The sequence below is a fragment of the Nuphar pumila genome, chromosome 11 (genome assembly GCF_984573655.1).
Source record: "Nuphar pumila chromosome 11, dmNupPumi1.hap1.1, whole genome shotgun sequence".
NCBI classification, from domain to species: domain Eukaryota; kingdom Viridiplantae; phylum Streptophyta; class Magnoliopsida; order Nymphaeales; family Nymphaeaceae; genus Nuphar; species Nuphar pumila.
In genome coordinates, this window is record NC_143259.1 from 64,808,327 (window position 1) to 64,828,827 (window position 20,501).

Here is a 20,501-nt window from a genome sequence, read left to right on the forward strand (position 1 = left end):
AAAGACCAATTAAACAACTAATAATTTACCGACTGCTAAGATTCACAACATCAACTCTTGATATCAGTCCTTTACACAAATAATCTACCATATCCAACCTTGAAACTAAAAGAAAAATATATATGATCCAGTTGCATGCTGTATATGTTCATCTTTTTGTCAAGGGCAATTTGACTCATATTGATGGTATGAAGCTACATAATAGTAACAAGGTCATGCATTGTAAGTTTTTAGCAAATCTGATCTTATGTTTCATTCAAAATAAAGAAGCCAAAGAAAACAAACATAAAAATCAAACCAGATAATTATGTTGAACGGGGAAAATCCTTCAGCCATATCTCCTCAATATCATCAGGTTCTTTTGCTGTACTCAGTAGAATGCGATTGATACCTTTTAGGCCCTTTCGTCAAAGCCTTCATATACGCTGCCACATGGCCACCAAAGATATATTTACAATAGACATCAGAATCAAGATGCTTTTCTTCCTTATTGAATCCAGCAAACCTCTCATCATCGTGAGGAATGTCAAGTCCACCATTGAGCGCATCTTTTAGAGCACCAAACACACGGTTTCCAACAGTGATCTTTACAGGATCAACATCCAACAAGGTACAAAATGTCTTCCTGCTCTTGGCAGGCTTAACAAAAAAGTCCTCCCCAATGGCCTCCGACTGCATGGTCCATTTATCTAGACTGCAATCTTAGGTAAGCAAAAATTGGAGTCTTCAGCAGACGAATCAATTTGTCGACATGAACCAGGAATTTCACATTTATATCTTCTTCCACCAGAAATTGAATAACAAAATTGGCATGCTCTTATGCCAGCATTATTCATCAAAGATTGCTTCAGAAGTAGTTCAGCCAGCTCAGATGAAGTTAGCAAAATCAAGTATGGAAGCAAAGTCTAAGTCAGCTTCACCCTCCAAGATTCCAGAAAATTCTCTATAAAACCCTCTCAGCATCCAAAAAAATGCATAATTTATGGACTACATATCTCTTCTTCTGAAGTGACTGCTCTACACGAAATTTGTGTACAAGAAAAAAAAGTGTCGAAAGTGTGGCGCATCTCTTGCTATGCATGCGTGAACCTCTAAAATCATTGACACCACATCATCAGAAGGATTTGAGAGTACTCTAAGAAGAGGGTCAAAGATGGATCCCAATGAAGCTATCACCTCATTACGGTGTCTTAATCAAAAGCACTGAAATCCAATGGAAGGCTTCAATTCGAGTGGCTTCCCGTTCACTTGTCGATTGTCTCCTTGCAATAGTAAGGATGGCTTCTATATCAAATTACTCAACTGGAATATTTAAAAGATTTTGAAAAATTTGGGGTGTTCATACAAAACTAGATACCTAATTCACCCAAACAAAAGCAGACCTCCTATAGAAAACTGAGTTAATGATAAAGCCATGTAAGCAAACTCAAAAAGTTTCAACTATGGGTATGTTTTCCCACATTATCGCCCACCTGGAGAAATCACAGATTAGGAACATCACATCATACCTCTGATTTATCGATTCACTCTAGTGGGCTGAGATTCGTTAAAACATTAACTGCTTATATGGGCATAATGAAGCATATTAATAACAAAAGAAATTGAAAGATGAGGGCCGACCTCCATGCTCTAACCATCACCAAATTCTAGCAGAAAAGTTGCAAAATCCAAACAAGAGATGCAGGAAAAGAAAAATGGGAAAGAGGGAATGAATTAGCAATAAATATAATGCTGAAGTAGAGATACATATACTCATTTCAAATGCTTTTGGACCTAATCTGATAGTATATGCATCGATGATGTAGTAACTCCCATCTATGTGGGTGTGGGTTCATGGTGCACAGGACAGTTCAACACAGAGTGGATGGTGTGGAAAGGAAGAAGGTATTTCAAAATAATGAAAACAGTAATGTAACAAAACATATAGCAACCAGAATTGTGATCGGTGAATAGTGTATACACTGGAATAAAATGAGATGAAAAAATGAAACGAAAATGCAAGTTGGATGAAACATGGATTCTACAGATACTACAAAGATAGATGTAGAATGATCAAAATGCACAAGACACAGATGAAATTAATGATGTTGTAGTACAAAAAAAAAACTGAACAGAATGCAGATGCAAAGCTTGATAAATACGTTCATTAAGATGAAAGTAAGAGAGAAAATATTTATGAAATTAAGAATAGAAAACTAAATACTATGCTGAAATGTTGCTGTAGGGGAAATGGTATGATGCCAACAAAGTTTTGGACCTGATATACAATGGATAGCGTATGCAGAAGCAAAATAAAGTGAAACAAAGATTGGATCAAAGGAATGAAAAGGTGCTAAACAAAAAAAAAATGAAAGAAAACGAGAAAATTTGTTGGAACACATGTATTCCGTTGATGTTGCCGTGTGTGAGCCGATACTGCTATATGCAGATTGGCACCACACATGAGGCTTGCTATTAAATTACGCATGGAAACTTAGAAAAGAAAGGAAAGAGAGGAATCATCTTACCTTAGTTGCTGTAAGGGTTTGACCTTCTGAATCAGCTTGAGCTGAAGGAATTCTTCTTTGCACTCCTGCTGAAGGGGGGGGGGGATATCCTTCACTGGTGAAGAGAGGAAAAGAAGACAACGGGAAGCAAGGCAAAAAAGTGGAATAGAGGGCTCGATGAGGGTGAGAACAGAGAAGAGAAAGAAGATGAGCAGAGAAAGAAGAGGTGACGGGGAGGTGAAATGCGGATCTGAGAGACGTGAAATGGAGGGATGAAAGGGGATAAGATGAAGTGTGAAAGGGAGATGTGAAAACGGATGAAACATGATCGACCCTTCGGCTCTATTTTATAACAGAAAGTCGTTAGGGGCTTTTCAAAAATGGTCCTCTAAGTTTTGAAAAATTTCAGAAAGATGGTCCTTTTACAAGATTTTTCAGGAAAAGAGGCTTAGTCCAATTTCTGAAATTCTTTTTTTTTTTTTTATATTTTTAAAGGAAAAACCTAGAAGGATATAAGAGGAAAATATGAGGATTTTTAAGAAATGGGATCCTAACGAGGTTTTTGAAACATTTTTGTAAATTTTTTGTTTTAAAACTTGAGGTATTTACAAAAGAGGATTTTGAGAAAATATAGGGTTAAATTTCAGAAATTGGGTTTCAAAATGGATCTGGATCGGGATTTTGAGAAAACATTCGAGTTTGGATTTTGAATTGAGATTGGATCCAGATAAACTATCTGAGAAAATACAAAGCATTGATTATTTTGATTTTTTGAAAAACAGAAGATCCGAGCTCAAAATTGGATTTGAGCATCAGATTTATATCTGAGATTGGGTCAGATATGGAGTTTGAATTTGGATTTCGGATCTTCAACCGGTGAATCCAAGAAATGACTGGAATTTGATCAGAAATTGACCCAATTTATTCAGATGGTGGGGCCAGGGCAAAAAAGGGAATTTTTGATTTTTTTTTTGGAAAATTTGGGGTGTTCACAGATGCCCCCTCTTTGCTGCTAAGCTGGTTGAAAGCCGAGCTTAGTGGCAAAAAAACAAACCAAATTTTGAAAATGCCCTAGTCAGAAAACCTGAACTAGGTGTGTAAGAATTATTTTGAAAAACATTATTCTCAGGTTTAACACCTTATCTTGAATGGCTTTGGGAATGACGAAATCCTCAAAAATGAGATAAATGGTCAAAAGGAAATGAGGAAATCATGATGGGACTTTGGGATGAAGATCCTAATATGGTGAAAGATGGAGATTTTGAAGAAGTCGCCTGGCTGAGACAAACTAAGCTTTTTGAAAAAGACTCAGGTTTAGCTCTTAAACTGGATGTGACAAAGATATTTCAAAATGAATTTCAGGTTTTACCCTTACCTAAATAGGGAAGAGATACATAAAGACCCTGATGGAACGTTTTTGAAAATTGCCTCGTGAGACGAGGCACAAGTATAATCCTTTTCTGATTGGATATACAAAGGCATGGAGTCCTTGCTAGGAAAAACACGATGGGACTGGAAGAAATACCTCGTCAGAATGAGGTTCAGGTTTAACCCTTAACCTGGAAGGGAAGATACCTCGTGGAGCGAGGTTCAAACTTAACCCTTAACCTGAAAAGGATGATACCTCATGGAGCGAGGTTCAGGCTTAGCCCTTAACTTAAAAGGGACGATAGCTCATGGAGCAAGGTTCAAGCTTAACCCTTAACCTAAAAGGGACAACACCTCGTGGAGTGAGGCATAGGTACAATCCTTAACCTGAACGGATATGAAAATACCTCATGAAGCGAGGCACAAGTACAATCCTTAACCTGAATGGATATGAAAATACCTCAAGAAGTGAGGCACATGTACAATCCTTAACCTGAATGGATATGAAAATACCTTGTGAAGCGAGACACAAGTACAATCCTTATCCTGAACGAATATAAAAATGCAGAATCCTTTAATGAAGAAACCATGATGGAACCTTCGAATTTAGCATAATAAATCCGAGAGGAGTTTTGCAAAAGGATAAAATCGGGTTCCCTAAAGCTTGAAAATGGATTGATCTTGGGCATCTCATTGTTGAGACTGAGAAGGCTTTTAAAACAGATGACCTTTTGCAAAAATAATTCAGGTTTAACCCTTACCCTGAACGAGGATGAAAATACCTAATGGAGTGAGGCACATGTACAATCCTTAATCTGAACAGATACAGAATCTTCGAATGAAGAAACCATGATGGAACCTTTAAATTTTGCACAACAAATCCGAGAGGGGTTTGCAAAAGGATAAAATGGGGTTCTCTGAAGCTTGAAAAAGGGATTGATCTTGGGCATCTCATTGCTGAGACTAACTGACTTTTAAAACAGATGACCTTTTGCAGAAATAGTTCAGGTTTAACCCTTACCCTGAACGAGGATTATCTATGGTGGGACAGTGGGGAACACAGGGAAGTGTATGAATCTGAGAGCCCAGGCTCTCAGATCAAAACAGAAGGGAAGGACCTTGACAACTCTTGTTATCAAATCCTAATAAGGGACAAAACAACGCCAGGATATATCAAAATAGACATCAAGTTTTTGCTTCATGTCGGGATAGCAAAAAAATATTGCCAATAAGATGCACAAATTGTAGTTGATTCAAAATGATTGAAATGTGCACATATATGCAAAAGGTATTACTTCTTTCTACCTAGAGTTTTACCTCCATTTGAGCTAACTCTGTAGAATCAAGAGTCAAATTCAAAATTTGTTGCTGTTGAGTTTCTTCAAGAAAACTATCAATTTCTTTGATATGAAAAGAGAGAAAACATTCTTAGTTTCATAAAAGTGATTAAATGAAAAGATATTGATAGAAGGATTAAACATATATAAAGATGATTCTTGAGAGTTTTGGCAGTTTGATATTTGGGGTTTACCCATGATGATCTTTTTGCATCCTTTGAGACATAACATTGAGCTCCCTTGGGATTTGGTGAGAAGTTCATCATATCATCCTTCAGCTTGGAGTAGTTCTGATCTTCCCTGGAAGAACATGTCATATACTCCTTTAACTTGGAGTTGATCGGAGTCTTCTTTGGTCCAAGAGAATTTGATTGATAATACTGTCTCTTTGATTAAAATCTCTTGATGATAACATAAATTAAATATCTTTGAGGGTTTGTCGGGAGGTTCATCACATCAACCTTCAACTTGACGATGATCTGAACTTTCCCTGGAAGGACACGTAACATACTCCTTCAACTTAGAGATGAACCAAGTCTTCTTTGGCCCCAAAGATCTAACTCGTCCATCAGTCTTCAACTTGATGATGGTTGAGAGATCCCTTTCGTAGATAGTTAATTGAAGTTTACATGATTTAAGGAGATTGAGTGGATTCTTTTATTGCCCAAGATATTTCCACTGCCTTATTGCCAAAAGAACTATCTTTAACAATGTGCCATAACTATGATCAATATCAATTCACTTATGGCTTTTCAACATCATTGAATTTTCCTTCACTGGTCATATCGAAGATTTTTCTTCATCCTCTTGGTTGACCAACAGAAAAAACTTGAATTTTGTTCTCTCCTCGCAAAAGCTTTGCTCTTTTAGAGGGAATATTGAAGGTAGCTTGAGGTAAAATTTTGTGCAATAAAATTTTGAGATCAACAATTGTTTTTGTGACAATTTGGCAAAATATTCATGAAATCTTTGATGAAGAGAATTGCTTGACATCAAATTGACACATCAGTGACAAAATGCCCCTCTCTTTTTCCCCAAAAAGAGAGGCTCAGGCTTGATTATTACCTGAACAGGAAATAGAAAATACTCCTCTCTTCTCTGAAGAGGAGGTGTTTGCAAAATGAAACTTTTGAAGAGAAATTAAGTTTTCATCAAAACTCCCTATCTCTAGGCTTCTCTTATGGAAATGTGGCTGATAACAAAGGTTGAGAAAGTATCATAGATGAGTGAGTCCATCACACTCTTCCTGGAAAAAGGGTCTTATATGACAGGGAGGCCGAAATAAGAAATTGGGGACCACAAAAAGAAACAGGCTTCCGTCGAAGCTCTCTTTAAAAAAAGAGTTCCTTTGTGTAAAAATTGGGTTGTTATTTTGCAAACATCTCACAACGAAATGTGTCCCTTCAAACTTTCCCTGGAAAAAGGGTTCTTGCGAACAATAAAAATGATTGCATGGAAAAGGAACATGCTCCCTCGAACTCTCCCTAGAAAAAGGGTCCTTCGCAAGAGAAAATGATTGATTTTTGATAAAGTTGTAACCCAAAGGCTGGAAAATGATTGACATTGGTAAGATTGCAACCCGAAAGTTTGAAAATGATTGGTCGACCCGGAGGTCTGTTTATAAAAATTTGCCATGAGGTTGAACCATCATAGAGGAACTGCGTTACTTCTATGAATGGTCTTAGAATTATCCCTTATCCTTAATGGGAATGAAAAACCCGAGTCAGAACTCAGATCTTTAAAAAAAAAAATAATTAGAAGAAAAACCCGAGTCGGAACTCGGATCCTCAAAGAGAAAATATTAGTCTAACTCGAGCGTTGGATCTAAAAGGGAAGTCCAAGTCAAAACCCAGAACTTCAAAGGAAAAAGATTTAAAAGGAAAACCTGAGTCGGAACTCAGATTTTCAAAGGAAAAATTAGTCCAACTCGAGCATTGGATCTAAAAAGGAAGTCCGAGTCGGAACTCGAAGCTTCAAAGGAAAAATAATAATTGTAAGGAAAACACGAGTTAGAACTCGGATCTTCAAAGAAAAAATTTATCCAACTCGAGCGTTGAATTTTAAAAAAGAAGCCCAAGTCGGAACTCGAAACTTCAAAGAAAAAAAAGATTAGTCCAACTCGAGCATTGGATTAAAAAGGAAGACCGAGTCGGAACTCAGAACTTTAAAGGAAAAAGAATTAGTCCAACTCGAGCATTGGATTAAAAAAGGAAGGTCGAGTCGAAACTCGGAACTTCAAAGGAAAAAGAATTAGTCCAACTCGAGCATTGGATTAAAAAAGAAAGGCCGAGTCTGAACTCGAAACTTCAAAGGAAAAGGAATTTAGTCCAACTCGAGCGTTGGATTAAAAAGGAAGGCCAAGTCAGAACTTCAAAGGAAAAAGATTTGAAGAAAGACCCAAGTCGGAACCCAAACCTTAAAAGAAAATTAAATTGGAGGAAAACCTGAGTCGGAACTGAAACTTTCAAAAGGAAAAAAAATTTGAAGGAAAACCCGAGTCAAAACTCGGATCTTCAAAAGGAAAAATGATTTTGAAGGAAAACCCAAATTGGAACTCTGATCTTCAAAGGAAAACATTTCCAACCTGGAAGTTGGATTTGAGAGGGATAAACAAAAGCTATGAATTGAATCCGAAGATTACGAATTTTCCAAAGATGAAAAATTTATTCAAAATCCTTGATCCGAGACAGTTTAGGATTAGAATTGTTTATGATGGTCTCAGGATTATCCCTTATCCTGAATGGGAAAATAAAATTGATGAGAATTTTGTGGAAATCATGGAAAATGATTCAGGTTTATCCCTTAACCTGAAATGAAATAAGACCTTGAAAAATGAGGTTCAGGTTTATCCCTTAACCTGAAAGGGAAACTCAGGTTTATCCCTTAACCTGAAGGGGGGACGAGAATAAAAATTGATGAGAATCAATGAAAATTGATAAAAATTGATGAAAATTTGATAAAACTTGACAAAATTGTTAAAAATTGATAAAAATTAATAAAAATTAATAAAAATTAGTAATTTTTTTGATGAGTTTTGATAAAAATTGATAAAAGTTGCGGAGAAAGAATTTATTTGATCTTGCCTGCACATGAAGGGAATATAAGTCTTCACAACAAAAGATGCCCCAGTATAACAAGGAAAAAAGACATTGGACAAAAGAATGATTGATCATTTGTATTTGAAGAAAGCACTTTGAAGAATACAAAGATAGAATGGATAATTTAGGTGTAATTTTTTTTCAAATGTAGAGCATTGATAGGATCCCACAGTTCTACCTCATCCGCATTGATCAGACGATATGAATTGTGGGGTAATGTTTTCTTAACCACATAAGGACCTTCTCAATTGGGTGACCATTTGCCCCGCGGATGATGCTTGATATGAGCTATTGATCTGAGAACTAGATCATTAACTCAAAATTTTCTCTCGATGACGGACTTGGCGTAATGCCGAGCTATCCTTTGACGATAAGCTTGAGCATGTTCTGCTGCCTTGAGTCTCTTTTCATCCAGTAGGTCAAGCTGTACCAATCTCTGCTGTTAATACTGACCAAGCGGCAATTCTATAAGTGAGGCAAATTTGAGAGTTGACTTCTAAATATGGAGAGGTAACACCACCTCAGTCCCATAAACAAGCTCTGAAGGAGTAGCATTGGTCGGAGTGCGAATGGTGATTCGGTATGCCCAAAGTGCATAATGCATTTTCTCATGCCAATCATGACCTGTCTCCACAATTCTTTCCAAAATGCGGATTAAAATCTTTTTGGTGGCCTCTGCTTGACCATTTCCTTGAGAATAGTAAGGAGCTGAGAAATGATGGTAGATCCTGAATTTCGAACAGAAGGTTTTCATCCTCTCATTCTTGAAATGACTGTCATTGTCAGAAATGTCATGTGGTATGCCAAAACGACATAGAATGTTTTTGTGAATAAAAGAAACCACATGGCGGCCATCTATTGTACGCAGAGTCACGACTTTAACCCATTTGGTGAAATATTCTGTCGCTGTAAGAAAATATTTATGACCATTAGAAGCAGAAGGAGTGTTCGGGCCTACGGCATCGAAGGTCCACATAGAAAATGGCCAAGGAGATACAACTGATTATAGATACGCGACCGACGCATGGATGAAAGGTGCATGCATTTGGCACTTGATGCACTTTTTCACAAATTGATAGCAGTCATGCTGCATAGTTTTCCAGTAATATCCTGCCCAAATGATCTGCTTGACGAATGTTTGGTAACCGACATGGCCACCACAAATTCCCTCATGTGCCTCTTGAACAACTTCCATAGCCTCATCTTTGTCTAAGCATCTAGCGTACTCAACACTGAATCCGCGACGGTAAAGGACATTGGCAAGAATGAAATAGCGGGCGGACATGCAGTGGATCACACGTTGCTCCCTCCTTGACATTTCTGGTAGAAATTCACCAGTTTTAATAAAATTCTTGATGTCTTGGTACCAGGGCTTCTCTTTCTAATTGGTCTGGTTTACTTGCTCAGCTGAAATGAAGGCAGGTTGATCAAGTCTGCCAACTTCTAAGGATCGACATGATTCACTGTCTTTAAAAGACAAAATAGAGCCCAGACTGGCCAAACAATCGACTATCTGATTGTGTTCCCTCCTGATGTGATTGAGCTGAAATTCTTCAAAGCTGTCTATGAGAGCTAAGACAATCTTATGATAAGGGATCAATTTCTGATCTTTCACTTGCCACTCATCGTTAACTTGGCTGACGACAAGCAGCAAATCGTCGAAGGCATGCACTCTCTTGACATTGAAGTTTTATAGAATTTTGAGGCCCTGTATTAGAGCTTCATACTCGGCCATATTGTGAGTACATTGAAAATCGAGTTTGAGAGAATAAGGGATCATCTCTTTTTTGGGAGTAATCAATAAGATTTCAATCTCTATGCCAAACATATTCTTAGATCCATCGAAGAATAGGTTCCAAATTGGGGATTCTTGAACATTGCAGATGCAATTATCAGAAAATTCATCTTCTGCCTTGATCTCTTCTATCAGGGAAAAATCTGCCAACTGATTTGCGATAGCTTGGCCTTTGATTGACTTTTGAGAAACATACTCTAAGTCATATTGCATCAGGAGGACTTGCCATTTCGCAATCCGTCCAGCGAGAAAAGGTTGTTCAAGAATGTATTTAAGAGGATTAAGCCTCAATAAAATTTTACTTTTTGATGCCAACAAGTAATGCCTCAGCTTCTGACACATCCATACCAAAGCTAGACATGTCTTTTCCATCTGAGAATATTTCTTCTAATAGTCAATGAAAGTCTTGCTCACATAATAGATGGCATGTTCTATCTGACTGCCTTCTTCATATTGCGCAAGAAATCTGCCACAAACATTCTGATTGACCGAAATATATGAGAAGTGGCTTTCCAAGTTCTGGTGGCTTCAAAATGGGTGGATTAAGGAGATACTGTTTGATGCACTCAAATGACAGCTGACACTCTGATCCCCATTCAAATTTTACTCTTTTTCTCAACAAGTGGTTGAAAGGTTCGCATCTCATGACCAAATTGGAGATGAATCTGTGATCATCGCAAAATTTTTCCTCTCTTGTGATTTCTCTCTCTTCCTTCTCTTTTCCTTTTCAGCCTCTATTTCCTCCTTTTTGAAGGGAGAAAATAAAAGACGGAAAGAAGGAGAGAAGAGAAAAGAAAAGAAAAGAAAAGAAAAGAAAAAGAGAAGAGGAACTCTTTTACGGGGTCTCACTTGACCTTAATTTTTGAAAATGAGAAATAACTCGCCTCCGTTTTTGAAATATTTGCGGGAAAACTGAGAGACGAGATTCGCTCGTCGGTACGAGGTTCAACCGTTCCTGGCGCCTTTACCAGGGGTAATCGAACCAAGGATCGAATTTATGCCTTTTTGCTTTGCTAAAATATTATCTAAGTATTTATTCTAAATCCTAAATGCACGAAGAATCATGCTTGTGCTATGATTTTGAACTTGAAAACATGCATACTTTTAGAAATGCTTCAGAAAAATTGAGATTTTTAAGTGATTTTGGGAATGAATTTTGAAAACATTCTTTAAGAAATGGCCCGAAAGTTCAGAAATTGGTTTAAAATTCATTGAAGAATGTTATAAATCGCAACAGCGATTTTCTGAAAGAAGCGATAAATCGAGGATGATTTGCTAAAAATCTTTGTAAATCGCACAATGGTTTATGAAAAGACGGTAAATCACAATAGCGATTTACTGAAGGATGTCGCAAATCAGACGACAATTTTGAAATTCAAGAATTTGAAATGAATTTAAGAGCATTGAAATCAAAGATCGGAAAGTCGAATTCCGAAATTCAATTCAAAATTTAAAGTTGAATTTGAAAATCAGAAGTTAGAATTGAATTTAGAAGTCAAAAGATTGAACTTTAGACTTAAAATTAAAGATTTGAAGAAGTGAAGTTTGAAATTAAAAATGTAATTGAATGGAGAGAATTAATTTGAAAATAAGAAATTGTATAAAATTGAGAATGAAATTAGAAAAGGATAACTTTGAAATGAAAACTGATTTTGAAAAATCATTTTAAAATTCACTTGAAAATTTGAAAAAAAAATGGTTTCAAAGAGGTGGAAAATGCTGATGCAATTCTATCTTGAATGATGAATGCATTAAAAGAAATTTGAAATTAGGTTTCGAAAAGCATATTTCATTCTTTAAGTGAATTGAAATAAGATTGAAGATATAATACATTTCTGACTATGGCCATAAAATGTATTATATAATAATTGTATTTAAATTCATTTGAAGAATAAAATACATTTTGGTGCCTTCATAGAGTTTAAAATAAAATTAACTCTCAATATATCCTGACTATGGCCATTGATATATGTTTTGAGTTAATTTTAAATTAAACACTGATAAAGGAGGAAAATATTTAGAAAAATATGATGATTTTTGGAAAGAGATCCAGTGTGGAGCCAATGTTATTCCATAAAAGATAAAAACCCTAAGTTTTGTTCACATTTTGACTATGGCCATAAATGCAAATCATCAACTTAGGATTTAATCACCTTTTATTAAAATGGTGCTGGTGCCATTCGTGTGTCACCATAGTGTTATTGAAAATGAAAATAAAAATGCAACACATTGATTATGAGAAATGAAAAGTTAAACTACATGCTCATTCATTCTAAACTAAGCATAAAGTAAACTTCTCATTAATTGATTTATTACAACCTTTGAATGGATACAACGATTAAAAAAAAAAAGACAACAAAACAGAAAATCCTGCAAAATGAGCAAACTTATTAGAAATAAGTGTAGGATTTTATGGATTTTCCCTCAATTATTGAGAAATTGAAGAATACATCCAAAATTAGCCTTCCATGCCTCAGAGATAAAGAAAAATCAAACAAAATAAACACACATGATGCATGATTTTGTGAAAGCATTTGAAAAGCATTTTTTGGATAGATGGGAGTCTTAAACAATTTGATTTCAACTCAAAATGTATACATAGATTCACAACACATCAAGAAAGCATTTCCTTTTTATAGAATATCAAAATCATTCTTGAAACTAGGGTTATGATCAAAACATCAAAGCATTAATTTTAGAAACAAGAAATTGGGTTTTAACAGACAGGTTTCAGTAAACTGGATGTTACAGAGACTAAACAGATCCGATTTCTCCCAAATTTGAAGGAAAAGTTGCTTAATTTAATCAAGAAACCAATTCAAATTACAGAATTGAAAAATCGATTTTGGTTTGAAAATGGCGACTTCGGGAAGTCACTATTTCCAAACAGGAAATGAACCTGTTACAGAATTTAAAATTCTGTAACCAGTCTCGGTTTTTAATAGGTTTGAGATAACAAATGAGTATGAAAAGTTATGAAATTTTCCAGATATAAACTAGACACATAGAGAAAGAAAATCTTTTTTACGGATTTGGAAAATGATCTTCCGTTAAGGAGATATGACTCTTACAAAATGAACTCAAATCTGTGTCACACAAATAAGACAGACTGATAGGGGTCTGGTTTTTTATCCGAATGAGATATCAAATTACTATATAAATCACTGAAAATTTACAAAAATAAACTAGACTCTATAACAAAAACATCACTATTTACGGATTTGAAATTCGATCTCTGGTTAGGGAGATATGGCCCTGACAAGTTGGTCCTGATTCGGATAGCGATTTACAGCGATTTGTATCACAAATCACTGTAGTGTCTAGCGAGAAACATTACAAATCGCTATAGCGATGTCCCGCAATGCTACAAATCGCTGTGGGTCTCGTTAGAGACCCAAAAACACTATAAATCATAGTAGAAAAACCGGACAACACTATAAATCGCTGTAGGGGTCGTTGGAGACCTGAAAACACTACAAATCGTAGTTAAAAGACCGGACAACACCATAAATCGTTGTAGGGGTCGTTGGAGACCCGAAAACACTATAAATCGTAGTAGAGACTCATTGAAGACCCTAAAAATTGTAACCATGATTTGCTGAAGAATGTTGTCAACCAAACGGCGATTTGTTGAAGGGGTGCTACAACAGTCATGACATGGGGGCCAAAATCAGAATATGTACAAAATTTGGATATAGGGTGCTGGTATTTAATCAAAATAAAATAGCAAATGACTATAAAAAATTCTGACAATTTACAGGGATAAACTAGACATATAAACTAAGATAACCCGTTTTACAAAATTGAAAAATAATCTTTCGTTAGGGAAATAAAATTCTGACAAAATGGATCAAAATCTGGGCCATTAAAATAACACAGGGTGACAGGGTTGTAGTTTCCGACCAGAAACAGGTATGACAACACCATAGAAATCACTGAAATTTAGTATGGAAAAACTAGATTCAATTTAAAAAACAACCCTTTTTACAGATTGGAAAGATCATCTGTGGTTAGGGAGAAATCACTCCCGTAAGTTGATCCTGATTATGCTAAAATCATGACGGTGCAAAATAATAGGTTCTGAATCTAGATTTTTAAAGTCAGTCAAACAAACTCAGAATGATCTGATTTTTGGTGGAGAGCATAAAGACATATGCATGAAGTTTCAGTAAAAAAGTCAAATTAAAATGAGCTCTGGTTATATACAAATCGATAGATATAAAATGCACCAGAATTCAAAGTATAATCTAGGGAAAAAACAGAACATGATGAAAGCAAACTGCACATCCGTAGATGTTCAAAGATGAAATCTAATGCCTTAAAACATGAATGCATGCATGGATGATGAAAAATTAAGACAAAAAATGCATTAAAAGAAAACAAAGATGGTTGAGGCACAAATCTAACTTGTTGTAGCCCATTTAAAAGAAGAATTTGATCTAAAAAGATCAAATCACTTCAATTCTTTTGGCTCAATCAAAATATATGAAACAGAGATTAAAAATGCAGCAAATAGGAAGATGAAAACTCAGATTCTAATCTATTAATCATGCTATGACAATAAATTTAAAGGAAATAGAAGAGGAATACTCACCTTGGCTGAAGGGATCTGAAAGAAAGGGTTGAAAAACTTCTCCAAACTTTGTAAACTCAAAGTGAAGAGGAGAGATGAGAGAGAGAGAGAGCTCAACCAGTTGCTCAATGTCTGAAATCACTGAATCGCTGCCCCCTCCTTCTTCCTTCCTTTCTCTTCTTATTCTTCTTTTTCCTTCTTTTCCTGCAGCTTTTCTGCTCATTTTCTTCCTCCTTTTCCTCCTTCGTTTCCTCCTTTTTTTCTTCCTCTGTTTCTGGAGGGTCTTGGGCTGAGGCAACGACTTTCCAAAATGTATATATTTTTTTTCTTTTATGATTTTAATTGGTTTAAAATCTAAGTTAGATAAAATATAAATAAAAAGGAGGATTTTGAAAATAACGGATTTCAATTGGATCCAAGATCCGATTTGATTTTTGAATCCAAATTGAGTTAAAACCGGATTCAAATTGAATTTTGAGAAATTTTGCAAAAGTATTGAATCTTGGGTTTGAAATTCAAGAATTGTTTTTGAATTGGAGATAAAATTGGATTTTGAAACTGGATCTGGATCTGTTTTGGTATTTTGGAATTGGATTATGAATTGGATCCATGGTATTTTTAAAAGATTTTTGCAAAATGATGCATTTGAATTTTAAATTTAAGAATTTAAAATTAGAGCAAAAATTGAATTTTGAAAAGGATCTTGATCCGAGGTTTTGAATAAAAGTTAGATTTGGATCTGGATCTCGATTACAGATCAAAATGAGGGAGATTAGTTCGAATTGGGTTTGAACCTTGGGAAAATGAAAAATCCAGGCTTATGATGGAGTTCGGATTTGGATATTGGATCAAATCTGGAACCAGATATTAGATCAAAACTTAAAAAAATAAAGTTGGATCTCGGATAGCAGATGAACTCGAGATCACGAATTGATTCAAATATACCCTTCTACGAATCAGGAATTCAAAAGGGGTTTGGCATCTGTAAAAGGGGGGATCCGAAATGGATTTGAAAAATTTGGGGTGTTTACAGAATCGCCAAATTGACTAAATGCGCCCCTGAAGGCTTCACAACTCTTTGAGATTAGTGGGAGGCAGCATATCAATGATTGCTTTCGCTTTAGTAGGATCCACCTTTATTCCTTTCTTGCTGATCATAAAGCCAAGCAATTTTCCAAACTCTACTCCAATGACACATTTTTGTGGGTTGAGTCTTAGTTTGTAGAGAATAAGTCTTTCAAAGACTTGGCCGAGAGCATCGAAATGATCCTCTCCATCTTTGGATTTGACTAGGATGTCATCCACATAGGCATCTATGTTTTTATGCATCTGATCAAGAAAAATGATGATCATTGCTCTTTGATAGGTTGCCCCAGCATTCTTGAGCCTGAATGACATGACTGTATAGCAAAATGTACCCCAAGGCATGGTAAAGGAAGTTTTTGACTGGTCACGAGCAGCCAGTTTGATTTGATTGTCGCCTGAATATCCATCCATAAAGAAAAATATGGCGTGGCCCATCGTGCTGTCGATCAGAAGATCGATGTTGGGGAGTGGATAATCGTCCTTTGGGGTGACCTTGTTGAGATCCCTGAAGTCAATACAGATTCGAACTTTGCCATTCTTTTTGGGAACTGCCACGATGTTTGCCAACCATTTCGGATAATCAATGGTACAGATGAATCCTGCCTTTAGCAACTCCTCAAGTCCTTCCTTAACTTGTGGTGCCACCCAGGGATCCATTTTCCTCAATTTTTGCTTGACTGGCTTGATGTTTGGCTTTAGGACAAGACGATGCTTGACCAGTTTGGGATCCAAGCCTGGCATATCCTCATAAGTTCAAGCAAATACCTCTTGATGTTGTTAGAGAAAATAAATGAGCTTTTCCTTCTCATCTATATTCAGACTGGAGCCGATTTTGAGGATTTTCGGATCATCTTCTGAACCAATATTGGTATCCTCTATTGGATCTTGAACCAAAGGCGATGGTTCATCCTGTTTCTGAATACAGACAAATTCTAGCAATTCTTGGATAGCTGAGTCAAACTCTGATGGTTCTTCAATCTGTTTTGTCACCTTGCCAACCCCTGCTTCTGCCTTTATCTTGTGGATCCTTGCCGATTTGGAGTTATTTTAAGGAAATTCAGGGTTCATAATGAGCCTTTTGATTGGTTTAGGAGTCATGATTTGACAATCCTGAAAATGCAGAGAAGGGTTTTTAATACAAAATTCAAAAACAACCTTTTGTACAGAAGCAAAGAATAATGCCATAGACAAAATATAAGCAAGAATGATAGGCGGCAAGATATGAAGAGAAGATCGAGATTTCATTGATTGAGTTAAAACTGAGAACAACAACTGAATATTTACGGAAGACTCAACAAAGACATAAAAGACTGGGACTGTGTTGTCCCTACAGAATGACTAGAAGACAAGAAAGAGAAAGCAGAAAACTATGGCATTATCTTCCTCATTCTGTTCCTTTGATGAATATGGTTCTCTTGCCGGATGTTTGACCGTTGAACCCCAATCCTGAACCAGTGAGATGCCGGGTAGGGATGATTGGCTCCACTGTGCCATCTTCATTCTTTCCCAAACCCCTGAAAGGCTGATAGCCATGCTTTATCAGGAGATCAAACCCTTTCTTTGTTTTTGAGAACTAAGGAAATAGAGGGTGATCTTTGAGGGAAGCACAACTGAGACGTCATCCCAATTTAAAGAATTGAAGTCCTTGCCATTGGACCACTGCTACGACATTCTCGATCGATTGAACTTCTTTCAGTTTTGACACGTCCAGACTTTCACTGAGATTAATTTTATCACTTTCCCGGATATTGGGGATGTCAGCAGTAAAAGTAGGACGGGGAATCACGGGTTGTGGGAGTCTCTCTTCTGGATCTTCTCCCAAAACTGTAGTGATCATTCCTCCCTTTAACCACTTGATGCATTGATGGAGGGAAGAAAGAACAACATTCGCGTTATGAATCCATGTACGTCCCAACAAAAGATTATATGTGGGTGGCACATTGACAACATGGAACAACACTGTATGCACCGAGTGATTGATAAATTTTTCCAAGAATATCTTCCCCTTAGTGGTTTGCCCATGGTTGTCAAAACCATATATCGTGATCGGATCTGGCACATACTGTTCTTCTTTCAGACCCAAGGCCTTGGCTGTCATCTCTAGGCAAATATTGAGGCTGCTGCCTCCGTCAACGAGCATATGTGAGACAGTCATGCCCCCGGTTTGCACCACTATATATAAAGCCTTATTATGAAATGTATGAGGCTTGGGCAAGTCCTCATCCGAAAATGTGATTGGTGCATTGGTCATGACCTGATTGACAATCTGGGCCATGTCTTGAGGAGTCATGCTTGGTTTTACCTTGATTTTCCTCAGCAAATCATTTAGAACCTGTTGGTGCTCAGGAGAGGCGTGTGCTAACTCAAGGATGGAAATGTTTGCGAGAGCAGTGATTGGCCTCTGAACCGAATTGGTATCTCCACTGCATGCCTCATCTTTCTTTGGAGTAGATTTGATGAAGCGTTTAGGGAACCTGGGAATCCATTTGGTAACTTCTGTTGATGCCTTTGCCGGTTCACTAGCTGAGTTCATCTTGCTGAGAATTGATATGATATCCATTTTCTGGACAGAGGACTGAGCTTGATGCAACACTAGGACTTGGTGTTGATCCTGGATGTCCTGGCTGGAGCATGGTCGAATACGACCTTGGGGATAAAACAACTACTCTAAAATGACTGTGGCAGAATGGTTTGGGAAAGGCTTTGACAAGATATCTGGTTGCTCCTCCTCTTCATCCTCTATCAGCAGGTTTTTGTTGATACAATCCTGGATAATATTTTTGAGGACAAAACAATTTTCTGTATCATGTCCCACTATTCAATGGAATTTGCAGAATCTTTCTTTAATCTTTCCCATGACGACGGGAGGATCGACAACCTTCGAGAGTTTGATCATACCTTTTGCAAGCATATATTCAAGGGCATTCTGGCGGGATTGATCCAGAGGAGTAAATTCCCTTTCATAACTCCAGCCATCATGTTGTGGTTTTCCTTGCGGCTTTGCTTCTAGTTGTGGCACTGGCTGGAAAGGCTACTGTTTGACAAATTTCCCCTTTTGAGCCACAAAGTTATTTCTCTCAGCCTTAGGACCTCTTGAGTTTTTACTGCAGTTTTTCTTACCACCTTTGTTGTTGGTAACACTGCTGCTACTGGAGACATCGATGAAGAAAGTGAAATGTGCCTTTTTCTTTAAATCGGGGTTATTTCTAACAAGAGTGATACCCTCATAGATGCCATTCTCCATTCCCATCTCGAGCCATTCGGCTCGCTCAATCAGCTTGATGAAAGTTTTTGAGGGGAGGTGGATATGTGACTTCTCAGGGGTTGGGAGAAATTGTTGAGAATTATCTGGATCGCATGCTCTTCTGAAATGGGAGTCTTTATCTTATTACAGGTGCTTCTCCACCTACGGACGAATTCTTCGGCCTTTTCATTTTCTTTCTGCCTTAGATTGTAGAGATGATTGAGAGTAGGCAGTGCTTAAGTATTGAATAGGAAGCGCTCAATAAATAGATTGACTACTTTATCAAACTCTCATAGTTTGATAGGTTTGATATGCTCAGCATACCATCGTGTCGTTGTACCCTCTAGACTGCGTGGGAAACAGATGAATAAGGCTTTGTTGTCTCTTTTGAAATGGCTGCATTCTGCGTAGAATGTGTCTAAATGAGCCTTAGGATTGCCAATTCCATTAAACTTGATAAATTTGCGAGGAAGATTTTCCAGATTATCATCTCCTTCGAGGCCGTCATAGAAGTCCTCGCCGGTATAGGTCTTTTTGCCTTTACCCTTAGCTTTCATATCTTTGACCATGTGGGTCACTTCTCTTAATTACTCACAAATCGGATCTTCTACTGGGATTCTATACTTGGGCCTGTTCACTGACTCTGGCTCTTCTGCTATATTCACAGATTGTCGCAGAGGGTTTTGGACGAACACAATTTGCTCTTCTTCTGACTCTTCTTCCGCTGACTCAGTGTCCTCAGAAGTGATTTCATGTTGAATTCTCTTTCTGGTTTTTCACAGACCTTTTCCTGTGTTTGTTTTTGGAAGAGGTTTTCTTTAAAGTGGCTTCAACTTGTTTCGATACCATTTTTGCCATCATTTTCTGGAACAGACTGTATATGACCGGATCAACATCATCTTCCTTTTCTTGACTCTGTCCCCTGGATGACCTGAGAGAGTTCATTTCTTCTATCTCGCTGTCACTGTGCTGAGGTGAAACAGTTTTCTTCCTGCTCCTTGTCTGAACCATATTACAATGCCAATGTTTTCTGTAGAATAAAGAGAATGGTCAGAATATGAAGGATTTTTTAGGACAAATTTGAGGATTTGGTAGACAATTTAGATAGATTATCCCATTACCAGGGATTGGGTCATCACAAGACTTATGACGATTGCGTTATCATTTTCATAATAACTGAAAAAAATATGCCTTGTGACCTAGGTGAGGTCGTCAACCATGATAAAAGGTATTGAAGAAGAAATGAGAGAAGTACTTGACATTTGGAGGAAATGTCCCATTAACAGGGATAAGGTCGTCACAAAAATTGTGACCATTGCAAAAAAGTAAAAAATTTGGCTTGAAAGTTTTTGTAAGAACGGAAAAGTAAATTTCATTGATGACAGATCAAATGCAAAGAGAGAGTGGGCAGACAATTTGCCACCACTCTTGATATTCAAAAGATACATTGGGTCCTGGAAATATGGAAAGAGGAATGAAAGAATCCCAAGTGTATTTGGCCGCATGGTATGCCC

General features: G+C 37.0%; 1 pseudogene; it reads right to left on the reverse strand.

Moving 5' to 3' along the window:
• Positions 1-351: 351 nt before the first annotated feature.
• Positions 352-9,607, reverse strand: LOC149822405 (large ribosomal subunit protein uL18 pseudogene; annotated as a pseudogene).
• Between the last annotated feature and the right edge of the window lie 10,894 nt (positions 9,608-20,501).